Source organism: Sciurus carolinensis, chromosome 4 (assembly GCF_902686445.1).
Source record: "Sciurus carolinensis chromosome 4, mSciCar1.2, whole genome shotgun sequence".
Taxonomy (NCBI): Eukaryota; Metazoa; Chordata; class Mammalia; order Rodentia; family Sciuridae; genus Sciurus; species Sciurus carolinensis.
This window is the reverse complement of record NC_062216.1, coordinates 9957525-9977714: the sequence shown is the minus strand read 5'-3', so window position 1 is coordinate 9977714 and position 20190 is coordinate 9957525. Positions and strand designations below refer to the sequence as shown.

The 20190-nt window shown below is 45.4% G+C and overlaps 1 protein-coding gene across 3 annotated transcripts in view; it reads right to left on the bottom strand.

Annotated features, from left to right (window-relative positions):
- Znf395 (zinc finger protein 395) overlaps nt 1-20190 on the bottom strand; it is a 48644-nt gene that overhangs the window by 16195 nt on the left and 12259 nt on the right. The gene's annotated exons all lie outside the window — the stretch shown is intronic.

The following is a 20190-nucleotide window of genomic DNA, read 5'->3' as shown; positions in this document are numbered from 1 at the left end:
CGCAGCCCTCTGAGAGGCACAAAGGAATAACAGGAAGACGTAGCCAATTACGGCATAGAAGTAAAATGGGACAGCATCGCCAGGCAAGGCTGGGTGCCTCCCACGTCATCAGCACGCTCCTGTGCCATTAGGGCCCTGGTCCAGAGAGAAGAGGAAGCAAACAAGCACACTGACGAGGGGGCTGTAGGTGTGGGTGGACCCCGGGGCCTGCTCCTGGACCACTGCTGCTGTACACCTGCAGCCAGGTCCCACCCTCCTTCCCACAGGCTTCTCTGCCCCTCGCCTGCGGCATCCTTCGCTCCTTCTTCTCCCGCCTCTACTTCTAGGCACTCACCCTCTTCTTGGGAGCTATCAATAGTTCAGTACCAGCCAACCACTAATTTGCCAAGTAGTTCCACAGCAGCCAAAAGAAACCAAGAAACCTCTATTTCAGGGAAACTGATAATATTTCAGTACACAGTCAAATGCCACTTTACGGTTTGACTCTCTCAGCTTACAGAATCCCTTGAACACAAACTCCTGCTAAAGACCTCTCAGGACAGTGGCAAGGCGACTGCGAGCCCTCCTGTGCTTCCCACCCCTACCACTGTCACAAGTAGGAGGGGTTGGCAACCCTCGAATATGTATTTTGGTCAATGTCCAAAAAGGGTTAGCCCTTGTCCAGGCTCGGCAAACACATCCTGATGTGCTAATGGCCTTTAATGAGGACATTTGCCATCAGTGAAGTAACTGGAACTGACAGAACAGTAAAACAAACCCTCTCTGTGGTTCAGAGTTGCAAATTGCTATTTATTGTGGGACGGTTGCTGGACAACTGCATGTCTCAGCACACGTACGTGTGTGCACACATTCATACACAAGAGCTGCTCTCTCCCGCCACCCGGCAACATTGCAGCCTACCTATGACATCACCTAGCCACACTTATAGGACACAGGTCAGAAGTCAGAGTGATTTATCACACAACTAGTGGATTTTGTTTTTTAAGTTAAGGAGGGTAAAGTTTGGAATAAGACTCCTATTTGCAAAAGCTGGGGTGCTACCTCTCTAATGAATAATTTATGGGTCAAGGTGATTGGTATCAACCCTCTGCCAAGGGCTTCTGTGAAAACTCAGCTTTCTGTATATTTAAGATCTCGGTTGGTTACCACTGTAGAGAACAACAGTTTAAGTTGTTGGTCCAGTCCTCTCTTCTTGCGTTCTTGAGTCAATATCTTGTGCATCATTTTTAAACTTTTACCAGAAAGTTGTCTTTTCTTTAAGATGTATAAGATTTTAGCTGAAGTTTTCTTTCAGTGCCATGTTCTAAACTCAACCAAAGGCCCAAATGCTGATGGCAAACCACCTCTCTTACTTTAAAACAAGACTCCAAGGAGAACAGGATTCACCAACAATTCGTTTAGCAATTCTTAGCCACTAACTCTGTTGTTAAGACGGCATGCGCTCTTGCAACCATATTTATGATTATAAACAATTACGTTTATGATCCTCCTGGTTTGGAGGTCGCCAGGTGAACCTTGTCACATTCTGTCATCACCACCTGCTGGTTCTGTTTGTTGTTGTTGTTGTTGTTGTTTCCCTTGGATGCCTTCCCCAGAGAACATGAAAAACTACTTTGGTAGGCACACTTGACCTTTTATTCACCTTGCTTTGGTTGGAAATCCCATCGAGAGCACCACAACACTAAAACTTTTAAATCTCTGAAATCATTTATCAAGTCCTATTATACAACTTTTTTAAATTGGTATGTTTTTAACATTTTATAAGCTGGGCGTGGTGGGGCATACCTGTAAATCTAGCTCCTGGGGAGGCCCAGGTAGGAGGATCCTAAGTTCAAGGCCAGCCCAGGCAACTTAGCAAGACCCTGTCTCAAAATAAAAAGTAAAAACAGCTGGGGATGTAGCTCAGTGGTAGAGGACTTGCCTAGCATGCATGAGGCCCTGGGTTCAATCAGTACTGCCAAAATTTAAAAATTATAGTACAAGCTGAAGATAGATGACACTGAGAACATTTGTGATCAACTCAATCTCTCTAAATCAGCTGGCCAAACAGTAATATTTTGGATTCTCAAGGGATTCCAATTATCGTCTCTTTCTGAAGTTTTTAAAAGAAGAGAATATGTTACATTAGAGTGCCACAGTTTAGACTACCAATAAAATTAGGATGACAAATGACTCTTTGGACTGACAGGGACCTGAAAGACCACCTGACTCCCTGCAAGGCTGGGACCCTCCCTCCAGCATCCCCTGTACCTAGGCATCCAGGCTCCCACTACTGTGAGTAATAGATGTAATGGAATAACAAGGGGAGAACCAGGGCCCCAAATAACAGTGCTATTTTCATATTCTAGCAGATGGGCCAGAGAAATAGGTCATCTGGTCTGGTTACAGTTAATTCTTTCCAGCAAATAGTAAATGATCCTGATCCACAAATACTTCTGTGGTCTGAAGGCACAACAGATATTCAATCAAGTAACAGAGACCGCTTCTGTTTAGAGCAGGAAGGGAAAAGGTCTTCACGGCTCTACCCGCAAACAAATGCACTTCCCCTTCCTTCACACCTCCCTGCCCACCTGCTCTCGGAAGCACTGTACCCTGTGTTCACAACTATCCTGTCTTCGCTTGTCGGAGCACAGCACTTGGCACACGGTTAGGGCTCAGGGACCTACAACTATTTCTGCTACAGATCCAGCATCCCTAATCTGAAAATCCAAAATGCTCCAAACTCTGAAACTCTCTGAGTGCCAACCTGATACCACAAGTGGAAAATTCTACACCTGGCTTCCTGTGATGAGCTGCAGTCAAAACACAGGCACACAAAAACACTGTACAAAAGCGCCTTCAGGTTAGGTGTACAAAATGTATAGGAAACACAAATGAGTTTTGTGTTTGGTGTTGGGTCCCATGTCCCAGATATATCATGATATATATGCAGACATTCCCAAATCCAAAAAAAAAAAAAAAAAAAAAAAAAAAAATCCAAAATCCAGCACACTTCCAGTCCCAGGCATTTCAGATGGGAGCTACAAAGCACCAACAGGACCAGAAGCCTTCTGAGGCCAGAGATCGTATCATACTCAAATTCCACCCAGATTTGTGATTTCACACAGGTGACATTTCCCAGGACCAGAAAAGTCCCAAATTCAGGAATAATGTGTTCTAAGAAAGACCCGCTGCTTGCCCTGAAATGAAGACAGGTATCAGAAGCAGGGTAGAGTTTAAACAGCATTCAAACTAGATTCTAAAACAGTTTTTATAAAAAAAAAAAAATATATATATATATATATAGCAGAGGCCATGGTCGAAAGAACAGGTGTAAGTACAACCACTCAAGACTGCCTCCTGAGTGGGCAGTCTGTCTAGCACAGTCTCTGTCGTGCAGTGGGGGCAGGGCCAGCACGCACGCATACCAGGAGGAGTTGCTAAACCTGATCTAAACTGTGCTAAAACAACTCCGTGGAAGTCCAGGAGGCAGGGCGATGAACTGCTGACTTGGCACTTACCAGAGTCAGGACTGGAGGGAGGGATCGAGGAACTGAGGGGCCCCTGGGAAACCACACTGGAGCTGGCTCCAGGAGTTCAGTGTTCAGGGTAGGATTCTGAAAACCAGTCCCTAAACTCAAAGCAGCAAGGACTGCTTGAATGGCATGTGGGTTGACACTCACGATTACACACACCTTCAGGGGCTTTTCTTTTCTTTCCCGACTTCCCAGAAATTCAATAAAACATGGAGGAACAATGTTATCCCCATTTGATGGCTGAGAAAACCAAGGTCCCTCAAGAAGGCGACTTATTTGCTCAAAAATCACAAAGCTAGCAAGCGGCGGTGTTTGCAGCTTTCCTGACTCCTTGCTGGTCCAGTCTTCTCTTCTCCAGGATGGAGGGTGGGAGGCTCCAGTGTGAGGTTCACTGGGAAGAAGGGATCAACTGGAAGAACTTCCAGGAATGAGGCAACAGCTGAAAACAAAAGGTTGCCACCCCAGACATAAACACAGACATGAGATTCTCAAAAGCCTAACAGTCAAGGACTGGTTAGCACAAGGCCCTGACCAGGCACCCAACAGAATGGAAAGCCTGGGTGGCAACGCCACCTGAGGTGCCAACCCTGAGGCAGACACAAAGGGCTTGTTATGTTCTCGTTCCAGGAGGAAGGCAGAGGGACAGAGACCCTGCTTGATGTATTTAAGTAGAAACGCTATTTGGAACTCAACAGCCATTGGTGAGGTCAAACAGATGAGAGTCACCATGAACAGTGAAAAATGGTTCAAGTGGAATACTGGTTTGGAGCTCAGATGTCACCTCAGTGAATTGCCTGAGAGTCCTGACAAGGCCAAATAAACAGGCGGTGGGACTTGGAGGGAGGGTGAAGGCGACCTGCCCACTCTCCTGGCTACAATCATAGGTCAATGGAAGTGCAGCCATCTCCTTGGGGGATGACGTGAAGTGCAGGACCCAAAACTCAAGATGAAGAGCCAAACACACGCAGGTAAGGTGGTCAACGAGAGACCCACCTAGAGAGAGTGAGTCAACTGAAGTGCCACCTAATGCCCCTTAGGAATCCAAGTCCCCTCTGAGAGCCACCTATCCAAAATGAAAGCTGTTGGCCAAAACCTTGGAAATTATAAGTCACAAGAACCATGCTTTTGGGATGACAGACATTCCAGTAGCTGATACCATTTTTAAAAACCTGAAAGAAGAGATGAATGTTGGAACTGGTCTGTTCCAAAACCTGGATGGCTGAATAGCCAATAGGAACGGCTCTGTCTGGGATGTACCAGATTATTGCAGGTCAATTTAAAATCTAATTTTTACTTTTATTCTGACTCTCCAGTTAGCTATCAGTGTTTCATGATTGAGGATGAGGACAGCACCCCAGTCCATCACCCTGTCAGTATCTCCTGAGGCCTCCACTCTGCTCTCCTGGGATTAGGTGCTGGAGGTCCTAAGACTGGCTCATCAGAATGGCTGTCAAATGTCCAGAAGAGGGTGGGTGCCCTACAAGAGAGGAACCCTACACAGAGAGCCATGCCAGGGACCAAGCAGAGTCTACAACCAGATGCACAGTCAGCCACCTCCGCCTGTGACCACCATCTCAGAGCCTCCATTTCCAGGTGGAGATGGGGAGGCACCTATCTCACCTATCTGCACGGTGCCTGGCACCTGGAATGCAACAGAGGCGTTTCTGCCCTCCATCTCTTGCCCCTAGACCCCTGCTTGGGAGCTAAATATCACCATAAGCAACTCAGAATGCTTGGTTGCCACTGTCCAGCAGGCATCTGAGAACTGAGGCTGTGCCAAGATATCCCACCAGAACCTGCAGAACAATGACTGACTCAGGGAAATCCAGAAATTGACTGAGGCGAATCGCTAATTAATCAAAATCATAACACTGATTTCAGAAAGACAGGGGAACTGAGAAATCCAAGCTATTCCATGTCAAGGCCTGCTGGTCAAAATGAACCAATCCTTGGGTTCGGAGTTTGGAGCCCAAGGCCAAGTCAGATGACTTTGCGTCTGGAGTCTAAAGCCAGTGACCAGTCCCTGCCCATCTCCCACACCTCACTTCCAGCAACAGGCTGCCATCCTGCCCTGCTCCTCATGCCTAAATTCCACTCTTGGTGCCTTGCCCAGCGTGGATCAAGGCCAGCTGCCAAGCTCCTCAAGGCCAGGCCTGGCCAGTCTCAGGGAGCTGGTCTGGCCCACACTGGTGCAGATCCACCCCTGAGCATTTACTCACTAGAAACCCAGAGCAGGAGGAACTACAGAAGAAACCCCGGCGCCCCGAAACACCTGCTGACGTGAGACACAGGCTCAGCTCCTGAGAACGCCCTGGGCAGAATGTTAAAAGCCTGAGATTCAGAGTCTGCCCTTGAAGGATCTGGGGTCCCACTGAGCTTCCACCTGGCTCACACAGTCGGCGCTTGTGCGCCAAACACTTCATGTGCTCCAGAGCTGCGTTCACAAACTCGTGTTGTATAACGAGATGAATGAACGAGCGCTGCCTCTTTCAGGAAAAAGCAAAAAACATCCAGTGATCTGACACTGAAGCCTGGAAAGAAAGATGGATTTTAGAATTGAGTTCATACGGTTGGATGAAAATCATGTTAAATTTTTAATTTTTTTGACAATAAGTTGAAATAAAATGTTATGAATCTAAAAAATACCAGCTGAGTGACCAGAGCTTGAGGGAGACAGGCCTGTTTCCCCCACAGAAAGCAGCAAGCCAGCCTCAGTGAAAAGAATATAGACACCACAGAGAGGATCATTTAAACACAGAGCTGGATGCGAGCTGGGGAGGGGACCTGCCCAAAGCGCAAACCACTCTGGAAGGACCTTCAGCAGCTCTCTCGGAGGAAGTCATTTGAGGAATGTTTATGACCCCACATTGTGGGGCTGAGAATGAGTTGAAAAAACAGGTCAATGAGGGTTCATCCCAGTCCTAGCTCAGGACAGCCATTCTTGGTTGTTTCTCCTGAAGTGAACAGAGCAACCACATTAACCAGCTTAGATATTCTGAGCCCATGGGACAAAATAAATGCAGGTTGATCACAGAGGTCAGATGGCCCACACTCACAGGTTTTGAGAGACATGAGAGAAGAAACTGCCATTCAGGAAGCCGGAGCCCTGCCCTGTCCTGCCCTGCCCTGCCTGGGAGGACAATAGACATCAAGTTTTGCACTAGTATCAGGCCAGCAGGTGGAGAGTCATACTTAGCTCAGGGCCCAGCAGAGGTCTAGAGTTTTTGAAGAAAAGGTACTGGAATGTTCACAAGGATTAAATCACATCTAACTTCTTTATCACAACTATTACAGAATAAACAGACAAGAGCATAACAGGAAACTTCATATTATCGAAGCTGATATTCCTTTAGGAATGTCCTAATAGTTATCACTGATCAAAGACTTACATGCCAGTTGCTTGCTAAGCATTTCACATGTACCTCCTTTAAACCCCCACAAATCATCTATGAGATAAAGTCCATCGTCCTCCCCATTTTACAGATAAGCACACTGAGACCCGGGACAGCTGAGTCATTTTCCAGAGTCACAGAGTCAGAAAATGATAGAACTCAGCTGTATGCTCAGACATGTCTGATTCCAAAAGCTAGGCTCTGTCTACTCTGCACAGCCAGAGAAAGCAAGCACAGAATGAGAGGCTAGATGGGATGACCTCCAAAAGGTCCCTGCTGCTAAACTCTTGGGTTGTGGAGAGGTTAATGTGGCGCTGGTAACTGTGGCACTGTGTCAGTCAGCTTTCTGTCACTGTGATAAATATCTGGAAGAAAAACAAAGGGACAAAGATTTACTTCGGCTCACAATTTCAGAGATCAGAGTTTCAGAGATCTCAGTCCCTGGTCGGCTGACTCCCCTGCTAAGGGCCTGGGGTGAGGCAGAGAAGCACAAAGGAGGAGAGTGGCAGAGGAAAGCTACTGAGTTCACAGGCAGCTAGGAAGCAGAGAGGAAGGAGCTGGAGTCAAGGTAGAGTCCCAGGCCACACCCGCAAGATCCACTCCCCACAACCAGGTTCCACCTCCTACAGCTCCCACCACCATTCAACTACAAGTCCCTCAATGAGTTTATCCAGAGGGAGGTCAGTGTCCCCATGATCCAATCACTTCCCCAAACCCTGTCTGGGTACTTAGAAGCTAAGTATCAAGCGCAGGATTACACACCAGGACCAAGCTACCTATTCCCCCCAGTGCTGGAGATTGAACCCAGCGACTTGACAAGCGAGGCAAGAGCTCTACCACCGAGCCACATCCCTAGCCCTACAGTTGTTCTCATTTCACCATTTACAGATATTCCAAAGAGAAGGAGAAGGCACGGTGAAACTGTCTGGGTTGCTAAAGAGAGCTCAAACTTTGCAATTATAAGATGCTGGGCAAATGACTTTACCTCTCGGTGTCTCAGTTTCCTGTGCCTGTAAAACGAAAAAACACTGGTGCTTAGCCCAAAGGACAATTGGGAGCTTTCACGAGGCAGCGATTTTTTTTTTTTTTTTTCAAAAGCACCATGGTTTTTAAGAGTCTCCAAGCTCCTCTTCCCAGATATTCTGATTCCCATGTCCAAGAGAAACACAATGAGAAAGAAAATACTACGAAAATGCATATCACATTAGAGTACACAATAAATGTTAACCTACAAATAAATAAATAAGAACAGGGGCCAGGCAGAGTGGTGCATGCCTACAATCCCAGTGACTCAGGAGATTGAGGCAGAAGGATCATAGGTTCAAGGTCAGCCTCAGCAACTTAGCCAGGCCCCAAGCAACCTGGCAAGAGCCTGTCTCAAAATTAAACATAAAAAATAAAAGGGCTGGGGGTGGCTCAGTGGCAAGGCACCCCTGGGTTCAATCCCCAGTACAAACAGATGTACACACATGTGCGCACACACACACAAATAGGCCCCACACTAGGTGGTGGTGAAGAGCCAGATGTATGAGGAGATTGTAGGTAACGATCTACACAAATGGGAAAACAGCACATTTTAACACTGACAATGGCAGTGTGAGAGATGGGGGGGTCAAAACCTTGTAAGAATTCTGTGGTAACAGTCATAACCACTACAGGGACCTCTGTCACTATCCATCAGACTGCCCTCTTACTATGATCACAAAGGCCAAAAGAGCAAAAATATCCTGCCCAAGGCTCCTGTAAAAGTACTGAAAGTCAGAAACAAACCCAGTGTCCACCCTGTCTGAATTAGAAAATTACCTACCCTAGAACAATGGCCACTGCCCATCAAGAAGGACGAGTGGCAAAGCCGGAAAATGGTCAACCTGCATTTGCTGCAGGACGGGAGGGTAAGCTAAGAAGACCCCACTCTTCAGACCAGAAAGGTCAAGGCCAAGAGGGCCCTAATAGAACCCACCAAGTGAGAGGAAGGGGCACTGACGTAGTCACCAAATCCTGAAATGACAGAAAAAGGAGGCCCTAATACCCACCAGAGACCAGAGAGGAGATGCCTGAGAACTTCAAAGAAGCAAGCGAAGGCTGCTACTGGGCCAAGACAAGGGTGTGGCTGCGAGTGTGGGTGTCCAGGGTCAGGAGCAGGGCTGGTTCGCCACCTCTATGTGAGGATCTGAAGACCAAGGCACAGGCAATCACAGAGCCTGCAAAAGGCTCTGCCTCCTCCCAACTGGGTGACCAGTGGCACCAGCACATAGCCAGCCTTGAGGCTGTCTTCGAGAGGGACATGGCCACACCCTCCCTTGCCATACAGGTTCTAAAGAGCATCAGTCAGACTTGATGTCATGAACATTCATGTTTTCCAGGAGTTCTGCAGAGATTTGGAGATGGTAGCCAGAAGCATAAATAACAGAGAGGCAAACACTATTTCCTCTAATTAACATAAACCACGAGTAACAGTGGCACGGTTCTAGATGCTCCTAAAAAAAAAAAAAAAAAAAAAAAAAAAAACACTATAGAAACTTCCAAATGCCTCAACTTCAGCTTGAGTGTTTGAGCCACAATTTGCATTTTAAAAATGACCAGGAGAAGACCCACAGATGCAATGCAGGTCTACAGTCAAAGAATGGACTGGCCCTAGAATTTATCACCCAGAATACACTACCGGCTGTTCATGCATCCTGACTTTTCCCCACGCAAGCACTATCGATATACAGGCCAGGTCCTGAAGGCGGGGACCAGACATAACTAACTATGAGGCCCAGAAGAGCACTTCCTAACATCAACTCTCTCAACAACCAACAGAGACCCGTGTGGCCCACAAGGGCAGGGGAGAGCCCACACCTAGCACATTTTAAGTCCTGGTCTAGCCTTCCAATGACTGTCCGAGCAGACTGCAAGCATCCCTGGGTCTTTAGTATCTCTAAGCAAAGAAGTGTCCCTATAGTGTGCCTCTGTCACAATTACAATTGAAGTACCCTACTACCCTGAGATTCCACTTTCTCAGAACCTACTCCAGAGAAAACTCACAGGTGCTGCAAAGAGCCACATGCAACAATGTTTTTTGTAACAACATTTGTAACAGAAAAGGATCAGAAGTAACTTATATGTCCATCCACTAGGAAAGGAGAAACAAGTGTTTAGCCTTCTATTTCTAAGAGAGAGCAAGCAAACAGGAATTAAATAAGATCAAGAAGACCTGAACACTGACAAGACACCTTGGTGTGGTATATGAACGAGGAGTACAGTGCACTTGACTTTCTGCAACCCCCAGAGGCATAAATGTAAGTATGTGAAGCATCTAAAGAATACCAGCACCCCCAGGACAGTGGCCAGCCTCCAGGGAAAGGATTGAGATTAGGAGTGGTGGTCAAGGAAGAAGCTTGGTCTGGAGGATTTGTACTCTTTTCCCCTACAGAGAATGTGTTCATGTATTACTTATATAATGAAATTTTCATGCAATCATTTAATTTTTAAAAAGGAAGAAAGAAAAGAAACAGACCCTGCTCGATACATTTTTATAATGAATTTAGGAGTGATCTTCTCAAGTCTGGCTCGGTTTGCCAGGAGGCTGAGAGCACAGCAGCACGTATCTGCACTCCCTGCCAGCAGTGGGCTTTGCCACCCAGATCTGGTTTCAGTCTTACAAGCCCAACTCCGTAATGCCGAGGACTCTTAAATTCATAGCCAGACAGTTCAAGGGAGAGGCTTGAAAAAAAGAGAAAGCTGTCAGGGGACTTCTGGTAGTCCAAAGAGATGTACCAGAAGGAACTCCAGTTCTTCTAACCCAGCAATTCAGCTCTCCAGCACAACACACTACAACACACAGGCACATAGGCACACACAGGCACGTACCGATTAGGTGGCCCCTGCTCAATCGTGCTTCCTCCACACAAGGAAAAGCTAACTGTGCCTTTGACTTTTCCATTTGGGAACTGGGATTCCTTGCAATGAAAGGAAAAAATCTGAACATCCCATCAGACAAATGCTAAAACATTATTATTTACTTTCTGGGGTCTCCTAATCATATAGGACATTATTGTTACTATTATTATTATTATTATTATTATTATGTTTATGTTTATGTTTATATTTATGTTTATGTTTATGTTTATGTTTTGCAGTGCTGAGGGTCAAACCCAGGGCCTCATGCAAGTTAGGCAAGTGCTCTACTACTGAGCTCACCCCTAGTACCAACAGTGACTTTTAAACACACACACACACACACCTTCACCTCTTCAAAGCACTACTTAGAGAGTCTTTGGAAACATACAATTATAATATTAAGAACTGAATAGGCGAAACTATAGTGGTAAAATCAGATCTGTGGCACTTCCTGTTGGGGTAAGCATTACCTGGAAATGGTCACAAGGAACACTTCTGGGGTGACAGATACATTTTACTGTCATATCCAATTGTTAAAACTGATTAAACAGCACCCTTGCGATCTGAACATTCCACTGTATGTAAAATGTACCTCAAGTGAAAAAAAAGAAAAAAACCTGCTCCAACTCAGCCTCTCTCCCAGTGACAGCCGAACTCCAAGCTGTCCTGTGGGACTTGGCAATCTCTCTGTGGTGCTATGTAAGGTGTGTGAGTAGCATGTGGCAGTTGCCATAAAAAGATAATGTGACCAACATGGACAGAGGACACACTAGTTTAAGGACAGCACAGCAAGAACAATATGTATGCTACAGCAGGAGAAAAACAGAGGAGAGCAAGTTTTAATTCCCCTGCACTTAGTTACTGAATATGGTTGTTTTCACTAAGAGTTTTATGACTTCCCAGCACTCAAAGGAAAAAAAAAAAAAAAAAAGATTGAGAACTGTTATTTCTTATTTTCCTTTTTTTTTTTTTTTTTTTTTTTTAGAAAAAAAGTATCTGTTAGTCTAACTCTCCCAACCCCATTACATGTGGCCCACGGAACTGATTCAATGCCGTTCAGCAAGCCCAGCCAATGTGACAGACACACGCAGGGTGGAAATGATGCGGAAATAAAGGAGACCCAGGCCATCATCAATTTTAGCTCTAAGTAACCAAGTTCTGCCTATACGTCTTACATACACCTAACAATGCCACTCCTTGAGTTGATGTGTCCCCAAAATACTCTATTCCATGTCAAGAAAGAGCACTTCCTTGCCAAATACCAATTTTTCAAATGCCAGAATAAGAGCATGAATCACATGGAGACAGAAATCATCTTGTGATGTTCTCCAAGGATGAGATAAACCTCTGTGCACTTTGAACTCAATAAACTCTCAAAAGGTGAGTTGGCCCAAGCAGTGCCCCCAACACGACAGTCATCAAAACTCAGGAAGAGGAGTCTAAAGAATTCAAAGAACCAGGGCGTATTTTAAGTGAACCATATATGTAAGCAAAACTTGAGCAACATTAAATCACATTTTCCACATGTACACTATAAACAAAGAATAAAAATTTTAAAAATATTTAATTCAAACCACAAACTTACTGCCCAATATTAACTAAATACATGCCTACCTGGAAAATCCTCATCAAAAGTCTCTTCAAATAAATGTGTCTTCCCCTGTTCTTTCTGTCACTAAGCTACAGAGTAATCAGAAGGCTCAGCCCCATCCCTGGTTGTCAGGAAGGTCTTGAACATACTATGATGGTGATTTAAGTTCACAGTGTGACATGAAGGAACAAGGGGTGCTCAGAGGTACTTCCAGGTCCTCCACAGTCAAGCGGAAGACCCAGCATCCAACCCTGGGGTCTCATCATGATTTAGTCAAGAACTGGCCCATAATCACATTGTTCTGTACGTCAGCCAAGTTGGTCATTATCATCTGCCTCTTCCCCCACTTCTGGCTTCTCCTAAGGACCAACTTCCATTTTCAGCAGCCCAGGGGCCACAAACTGAGTCCCAACTCACCTTACAAATTATTCCCTTCAGCCTTTCTAAAATGATCTCAGAAGAGCCTTTCAAAAATGTTAGAACCAGGGGCTGGGGTTGTGACTCAGTGGTAGAGCACTCGCCTAGCATGTGAAGCACTGGGTTCAATTCTCAGCACTGCATATAAATAAATAAAATAACGGTCCATCAACATCTAAATATACATATACATACGCACACATATACATATAATTTTTTTTTAAATGTTAGAACCAGTGCTGGGTGTGGTGGCGCATGCCTGTAATTACCAGCTACTCAGAAGGCTGATGCAGAAGGATCACAAGTTTGAGGCCAGTCTTGGCAATTTAGTGAGATCCTACCTAAAATAAAGTTTTTAAAAAGGGCTGGGGATGTAGCTCAGTGATAGAACACTATGCCTAGCATAGATGAGGCCCTGGATTTGATCCCTAAGGTGCACGGGTGTGCGTGCACACCTGCACGCACACACACACATACACAGAAACTTATTTACTGGAATTTATTTATAAACACTTTTTTTTAAAAAATTACATGATATTGATTCATACTATGCCAATGGAGGCATGGCCTCTATTCCATGCTATCTTTCAGCTTCAACAAGTCACTTAATAAATGACCCTGAAAACTGGAAGGGGCTTTGGAGGTCTGCCTAACACCTGCCCTTCTCTTCCACAGCACCCAGATTGACAGCCCTCAGCCCTACTTGAATACTTCCAGCAACAGGAAACTCACTGCTCCATGGGCAGACAGTCCCACTGATCTGCCAACTAGAAAATCCCTTTACATGTTGAACTGAAATCTGTTCTTCCCATCTTTACAGGTAGAGGGGACCCATCAAATACAGCATAATTCTGCAGAAAAGGAATCTGACTCTACAGAGGATAAGCAATTGTTCCTTCCGTGAGTCACATCCAGTACCAGGAACAAAAACACTCAGGTCCACTCATCCCTACACCTGACAACTACAGCAGTGTTTTGAAGGTGCTATTGTGTTCCCAGCTCAGGAGTGTTCTCTAGTCATTCCCAATTCTACATCATCCTAGTCTCCCTTCATGGATCATGTCTTGCTTGCTCATGTTCCTTTTAAACTGTGATTCCCCAGTGGTCCAAACTTAATGACCAGCCATGGTCAGGAAGATAATCCTCTGATTATGAACACTGAGTATTTAAAAGCCTTCATCCCACTCATAGCTCACATTAAACTCATGACCTGCCTCTCCTTAGTGGACTGCACCAACCTCAGGTGGGGAACCAATCTTGTTTTGTGACTCCTGTGCCCAACCCAGGTGTTGACACACAGCAGGTGGATTCTCAATAGTCATCACTGAGCACACCATCTATTCCATTCTATCAACAAAATATGTTTAAAGTAGCAGTATTTTTCCCACTGGCAAATAACTAAAATGTGAACAAAAGAAGCCAGGCATGGTGTTGCACACCTACAATCCCAGCAACTTGGGAGAATGAGACAGGAGGATCACAAATACAAGGCCGGCCTGGGCAATTTAGTGAGACCGTGTCTCAAAATAAAATTGTTAAGAAACAACTGGGAATGTAGCTCCATGGTACAGCATCCCTGGGTCGATCCCTAGTACAGAAAAATATAAAATAAAATTTTAAAAAATAAATAACTAAAAGAAAGTCACTCACCTTGACCCTCCTAGAAGCAACCAGTATCATATTTTGTTATTAGTATTATCAGTCTATTTCCTTCCAGTCATTTCCTATATGCATTTTTTAACATTAGAAATTATATTGTTGATGTACATTAACTTTTCGCAGAAACATTCTTCCCTGTTATTTTAAAACTATTCCTAAATATTATTTTTCATAACTTCATAACACTTGTTATAAAGACACACCCATCAGAATTCACCTGTTCATTATCTCTAGCCCACACCACTGGATGTTTTGTTTCCAATTTTTCACTAGTTTTTTTTTTAATCTCTGAATAATCTCTATGCATAAAACATCATCTACATCTTTGATATGGTCCCAGTTATATCCCCAGAAACTATTTTATCAGAATGGATGAACATCTTGATACAGTAACAGTTCACAATTTTAAAATTAAATCACACTTTAACATTTATTCCTTACTGAACTTCTTTTATTTTCTTTTTTTTTTTTTTTTTTTCTTTTTTAATTTGGGCTCCTCCTCAAGATAATGATTTTGAACCTTGAGTTAAATAAGTAGCCCACCCCCCCATGTCTGTGCCACCAACAAATCTGATGAGCACGGCTTCTGTATCTTTATCCACAACATTGGGAATATGCTGAACAGATCAAAGCCAAGAACAGAACCCAATGGCACTTTCAGACCTCCTTCCAGGCTGACTCAGGGCCAATAATTAACAATTTTTTGCATATGACTGTCAAGTTAAATTAATAACACCATCCAGCCCGCCCCCATTTTACCACTTCTGATTTAATATGGACAATTGTGTCTCAGGAAACCGTTAAATACTTCACTAAAGCCAAAACATACCATAGCTGCTGCCTTGTTCTCCTGGTTTAGTAGCCAGACCATCGTGCGAACAGGAGGTGGATTCAAGTTGATAAGGCTGAGTGGACTTCTGGTTAGTCTTGTATCCTACAGTCACACATCTTTAAGCAAAATGCACTCCAGTCTCAAGTTTATTTTTAATGTTATAAAAGCGACATTTTAAGTAACTGACTGTTGTCCTACCTATAAAGAGCAAGATGACTACCAAACAGTCCCTCTTGCCCACAGCTCTCCTGGGGAGAGCTCTGACTCATGGGTGGTTATGGACTCCTCAGAGTAGAGCAGAGACCAATACCTAGGTCTTCAGGTGGTTCCCCAATATGCCAAGTTTTCTGCGACCATTTGCATCAACACCCATGCCTAAGCCAGCTATTCTATGGTCATCTGAGTCGCTCAGGATCCTGGATGCCTGCCTCCTGAGGCCAGACGGGAGTGAGGGAGAGGAGAGAAATGGCCCCGCCCTTCTTCTGGTTCTTCCTTTAGCACTGGCTCACAGAATCAAAGCTTCTGAGAATCTAACATTTGACAGCCATGACTCACATCTCACCAAGTTATTACCCCAACATCATCCTGAGACACATGCCAGGAGTCATCATCTAATCATGCCAGCCAGAAGTGGGAAACAGGGACGTCGAGAGACCTTGACATCACTGGAGATCTGCCCTGTTACGCAGAGCACAGGTCAAAACCCACTCTAACTAACACCATTTTAATCACTGTAATAATACTTCCCAGTCCCCATTAGCATCTCCTCAGAAAGTGCTGCTGGCTTGCCTAAAACAAACCCACTGCACATGAATATCTCAGATTCCATGTCACACTCATCCCAAAACACTCCATGGCCACCCAGAGCCCAGGAGACAGCTGGCTTGACATTGGAGGCTCTTGAAAATGGAGGTGACAAAGCCAAAAGTCAACAGGCTCAGCAGAGAATGTAAAGCAATTGAACCAAGGCCACAGAAAGCATTGGGACCATGACAACTGGGGACCCAAGGCCTGTCCTGTCTCTTCTCCGTAAGGGACAGCCACCCCTCAGCTTAAGATGACTGCCAAGTCTGACCCTTTAAAAGAGCCCCAAATCCTGAAGTTTTCTGCACTGTTTTAAGACTTCTGTGTTGTCCAAACTAGAACATAACTGTAGACTTAACACATTCTGCAGGTTACCCCTTCACAAGCCCTATACTACCTATGACCCTAAACCACCTTTCCAAACTGATCTGCCCCTACTCTTGTACAAGAGCCCTCTGCTCTCACTCTCACACAAGCATGGCTTACCTTTTCCTAACCCCAAGCCCTGACTCCCTCTGCATCATGTACCCATGAGACACTCCAACTGCTCATCCCAGACTTCCCTCCTGATTCCAAAGAAGTTCTCCAAGCCACACGGCACACATTACTCCCCACTTCTTTAAAGCCTAATGTGCTTATTTTTCATTTTGGCATTTAATCTTCTTACCTTGCTCCTAATCTAAGGTATACATTATCTCTCCAACCAGACTGTGAACTTTCCATACCTCTCTTACACTTCCTTCTACCTTTGGCACTGGGAAGGGTAGCTCTGCACATGAGCAGCTTAATAAATACTGAATGTGAAAAATTCTCTCTGGGCTCTTTAAACTGTGGGTTATGGTCCATTAGAGAGTGGTTAGATCAACTTAGTGGGAGACAATAGCATTTTTTAATAATAAAAAAATAGAATAGGCAGTAAAAATGTTAGAGATTACACCAAGCAAAAAAAAAGGGCAGTACTTCATGAACTAAGTTTTTTTTTACATACATGATCATGTGTGCTATGTCATAATGTAAATTTTATTTCTTAGTGTAGATCATGGTTAAAACTGCAGAGAACACTGCTCTACAGTAAGTAAGCCAGCTCAACTGCTGGCTCCATGCAATTATTTTTTGAATGCTCAGATATTCCCTGTAAAGAAAAAATATCCGTTTTGTGCCCCCAAAGGTTCCCCTTCTAGGTCCTCTTCCCCTGCCAGTTCACGCATCCTGCGTCTCACAGAAACAAGGAGGCTAAGTAACTGTAATTACATTCTCAGCTCATTCAGCAACCTTTTGCAATCATCCTTCAAATTCAGATGTTGCAAGTTGAGGCTTGGGGAATTTGTTCAGCAAATCACCCTAAGTCACCCTTGTAAGAAGAAAGCAGAATTCAGAGCTCAGGAAAAACGGCACTGGCTCCCCTCTGCTGCAGGTCACCAGAATCAGGAGAACTGGCAACTGAATCAAGTTGTGATGGACCCAGACCCTACAAAAGACAGTATCTGAAATATGTTCATTTTCTTTTGCTCTTGGAAGAGAGTTGGGAAGGATAAGCTGGGGGTAAGGAAACAGTCATGAGCGGTCTGGTTAGGTTCATAACTAACCAGCCCAAAAGTCTCATTATATGAGTCGGTCACTATCACCCTATATGCATATATGATTACATGACCTGTGTAACTCTACATCATGTACAACCGGACAAATGAGAAGTAATACTCCATTTACGTGTGATATGTCAAAATGCATTCTACGGTCACGTATAACTAATTAGAATGAAAAGGGGGGGGGCAATATCCCTAGTTCCAAAGTTCTCTCCCCCCTTTCAGATCATGTTGATGCTCCATCCTCCCCCAGCACAAATGGGACACTGGGACTAGCCCAACAAAGCAAAGTTCAACATGCTTCAAAGTCCAACAATTTACACCTTTAGCAAATCCCATTCTACTTCTCTCCAATTCCACTCTCATGATTATAAGACTAAATGACCCCATTTTCCTAGGAGCCCCAATTCCCCAAAGTTGCTTCTCCAACCTCAGGATCAATAGCAGGCAGTGTCATGTGAATGGCAATACAGGAGGGATAAGCAGAAGTCCCCCAAGTCAGAACCTGAGTCCAGCTCACACCCTTAGCCCTCTGGCAGGAAGACTCCCCACTTATTCTGAGTACCTTTCCTCTCCCTCTCCCTCACTATACCCCATGGGTTCCCATCACTCTCATAGCCTCAGCTGCTGGTAGGACACCTCCATGGGGACATTGTAGCAAACCCAGGAAACTTCTCTACAGCCTGAGTGTTGATTACTTCTCTGCACAACACACATTTCTGATTTCTCGTGTTACCAACTACAGCAATTCCAAGGCTCTGGTGTATAATCAATTTCCACAAAGAATTAATTTCCATTCATCTCTTCCTTTTGCCCTGCCCCTGACAACAGATGATTTCAACAATAATGTTTCTAAAACTCACCCTCCTTTCCATTTCCAATTAAACCCAGTCCAAACCCTGGGCACTCCACAAGCACAACAGCCTACTAGCTGATCTGTCTCCTAACATTACTTTCAAAACCTTTCCAAGTGCTGTTTTGTAACATCATTCTCTGGCCCAAAAAAACTTTACTGTCTCCCCAGTATACACAGGGTAAAGTGCAATTCCCCAGTCTGGCTTTCTAGGACTCTCACAATCTCAACCATTGTTCCTCTCCATCTTTATCTCCTACTGTTCAGGAAACATTCCAAGGTAGCCAAGGCCATCTCCTTGTCTCTTAAGAAAGCCATGTTCAGTACCACTCTGTGACCCATCTCATCTTCCAAGAATATTGTGCTGGTAATTCCTGCCCATAGTTCTCTTCTCTGACCTCCAAAAGCACTATATCTACATCTCAAATTTGGACAGTTAACTGTGCCCAGCCTGGAGGTCTTATTTCACAGGCTCAAGTCTTTCTGGGTCTTCCAGGAGATTTTAAACCCTCGAGGGAATCATCCCACTATACTTCCTCACTTCCACTGTCGTCCTTCTCTTGGCTCTGGGTCTTGCCAGTGACTTATTCTGCACATGCAAAACTTATTTCAAAACCAGTACACCAAGCCCAGTCCCCATCTCTAACCTTTCCTTTATCTGCTTATGCCCCCACAATTTGCACTAACTTAGGCAGTCATAGCCTTTCACTTTGAACTTGAGCTCTCCAATCACTTCCAGCTAGTGGATAGACTTCCTGAGGCCTTAGACTTCATGTGTGCCTCTTAACATCTGCCAGAGAACACAGCAGCTCCTCAGAAGGACCTGTGGAGTTGAAGGTAATTGCTATGTTTCCAGTTCCTCCAAACCATGAACTTCCATTTACACAACACCTTTAGGAGGGTGTTGGAAAGCCTTCAATACCTGTTGATCACTCACTTTGAAGCTGCCTAGTTACACCTTTCTGCAAAAGGGGTGTAGAGAAAACAGGGACTGCCTGGTGGCCTGGCATCATGGGAAGGAACGCCTGGTGGAAGTCCTCCAAAGCCAGAGAGCTGCCTGAAAACAGGAGGCAGGGGCATACCTCTCGCCTGTCAGCTGAGCTTCTTGAGATTTCTAAGTCAACCCTAAAGCGAAGACACTAGCCTGAACTCCAAAGCAGGGAAGAAAATGCCGCCTTTGGAATTGTTTGCACACGACAAACTCCCTGTACAGGCCCCCACCAGGGCACCCCATATGCCTACAGTGCCACGGTCAGCGAGAGACAGGGACATGGGGTGAGAACAGGCAGGCTGAGAACGCGGGGACAGAAAGGGTGATGGCCAGAAACGGTTTGAGAGAGGGTGCGGGAGCAGCCGGCCGGGTGGAGGGTGTGTCGTGCCGCCTGTCCGGCAGCCCAGCGCTCACACGCTCGTTCGCGGGAGTGGGCAGGAGCGCAAGGGGCGCCGGGCTGGCGGCCCAGCCGGAAAGGATCCGGGAGCGCGCAGGTTAACCGGTCAGTCTCCCTCCGAGAGGCGACTCCGACCACCGCTCAAAGTTGGGAGGGGGATCCGAAGAGAGCGCCCGCGACCGCGAGATAAACAAGGCGACGCACCGGAGGGCGCGCGGCCACCCCTACCCGGCCACCCGGCCAGCGCCGGCACTGTCGCAGCGCCCCCGCGCCC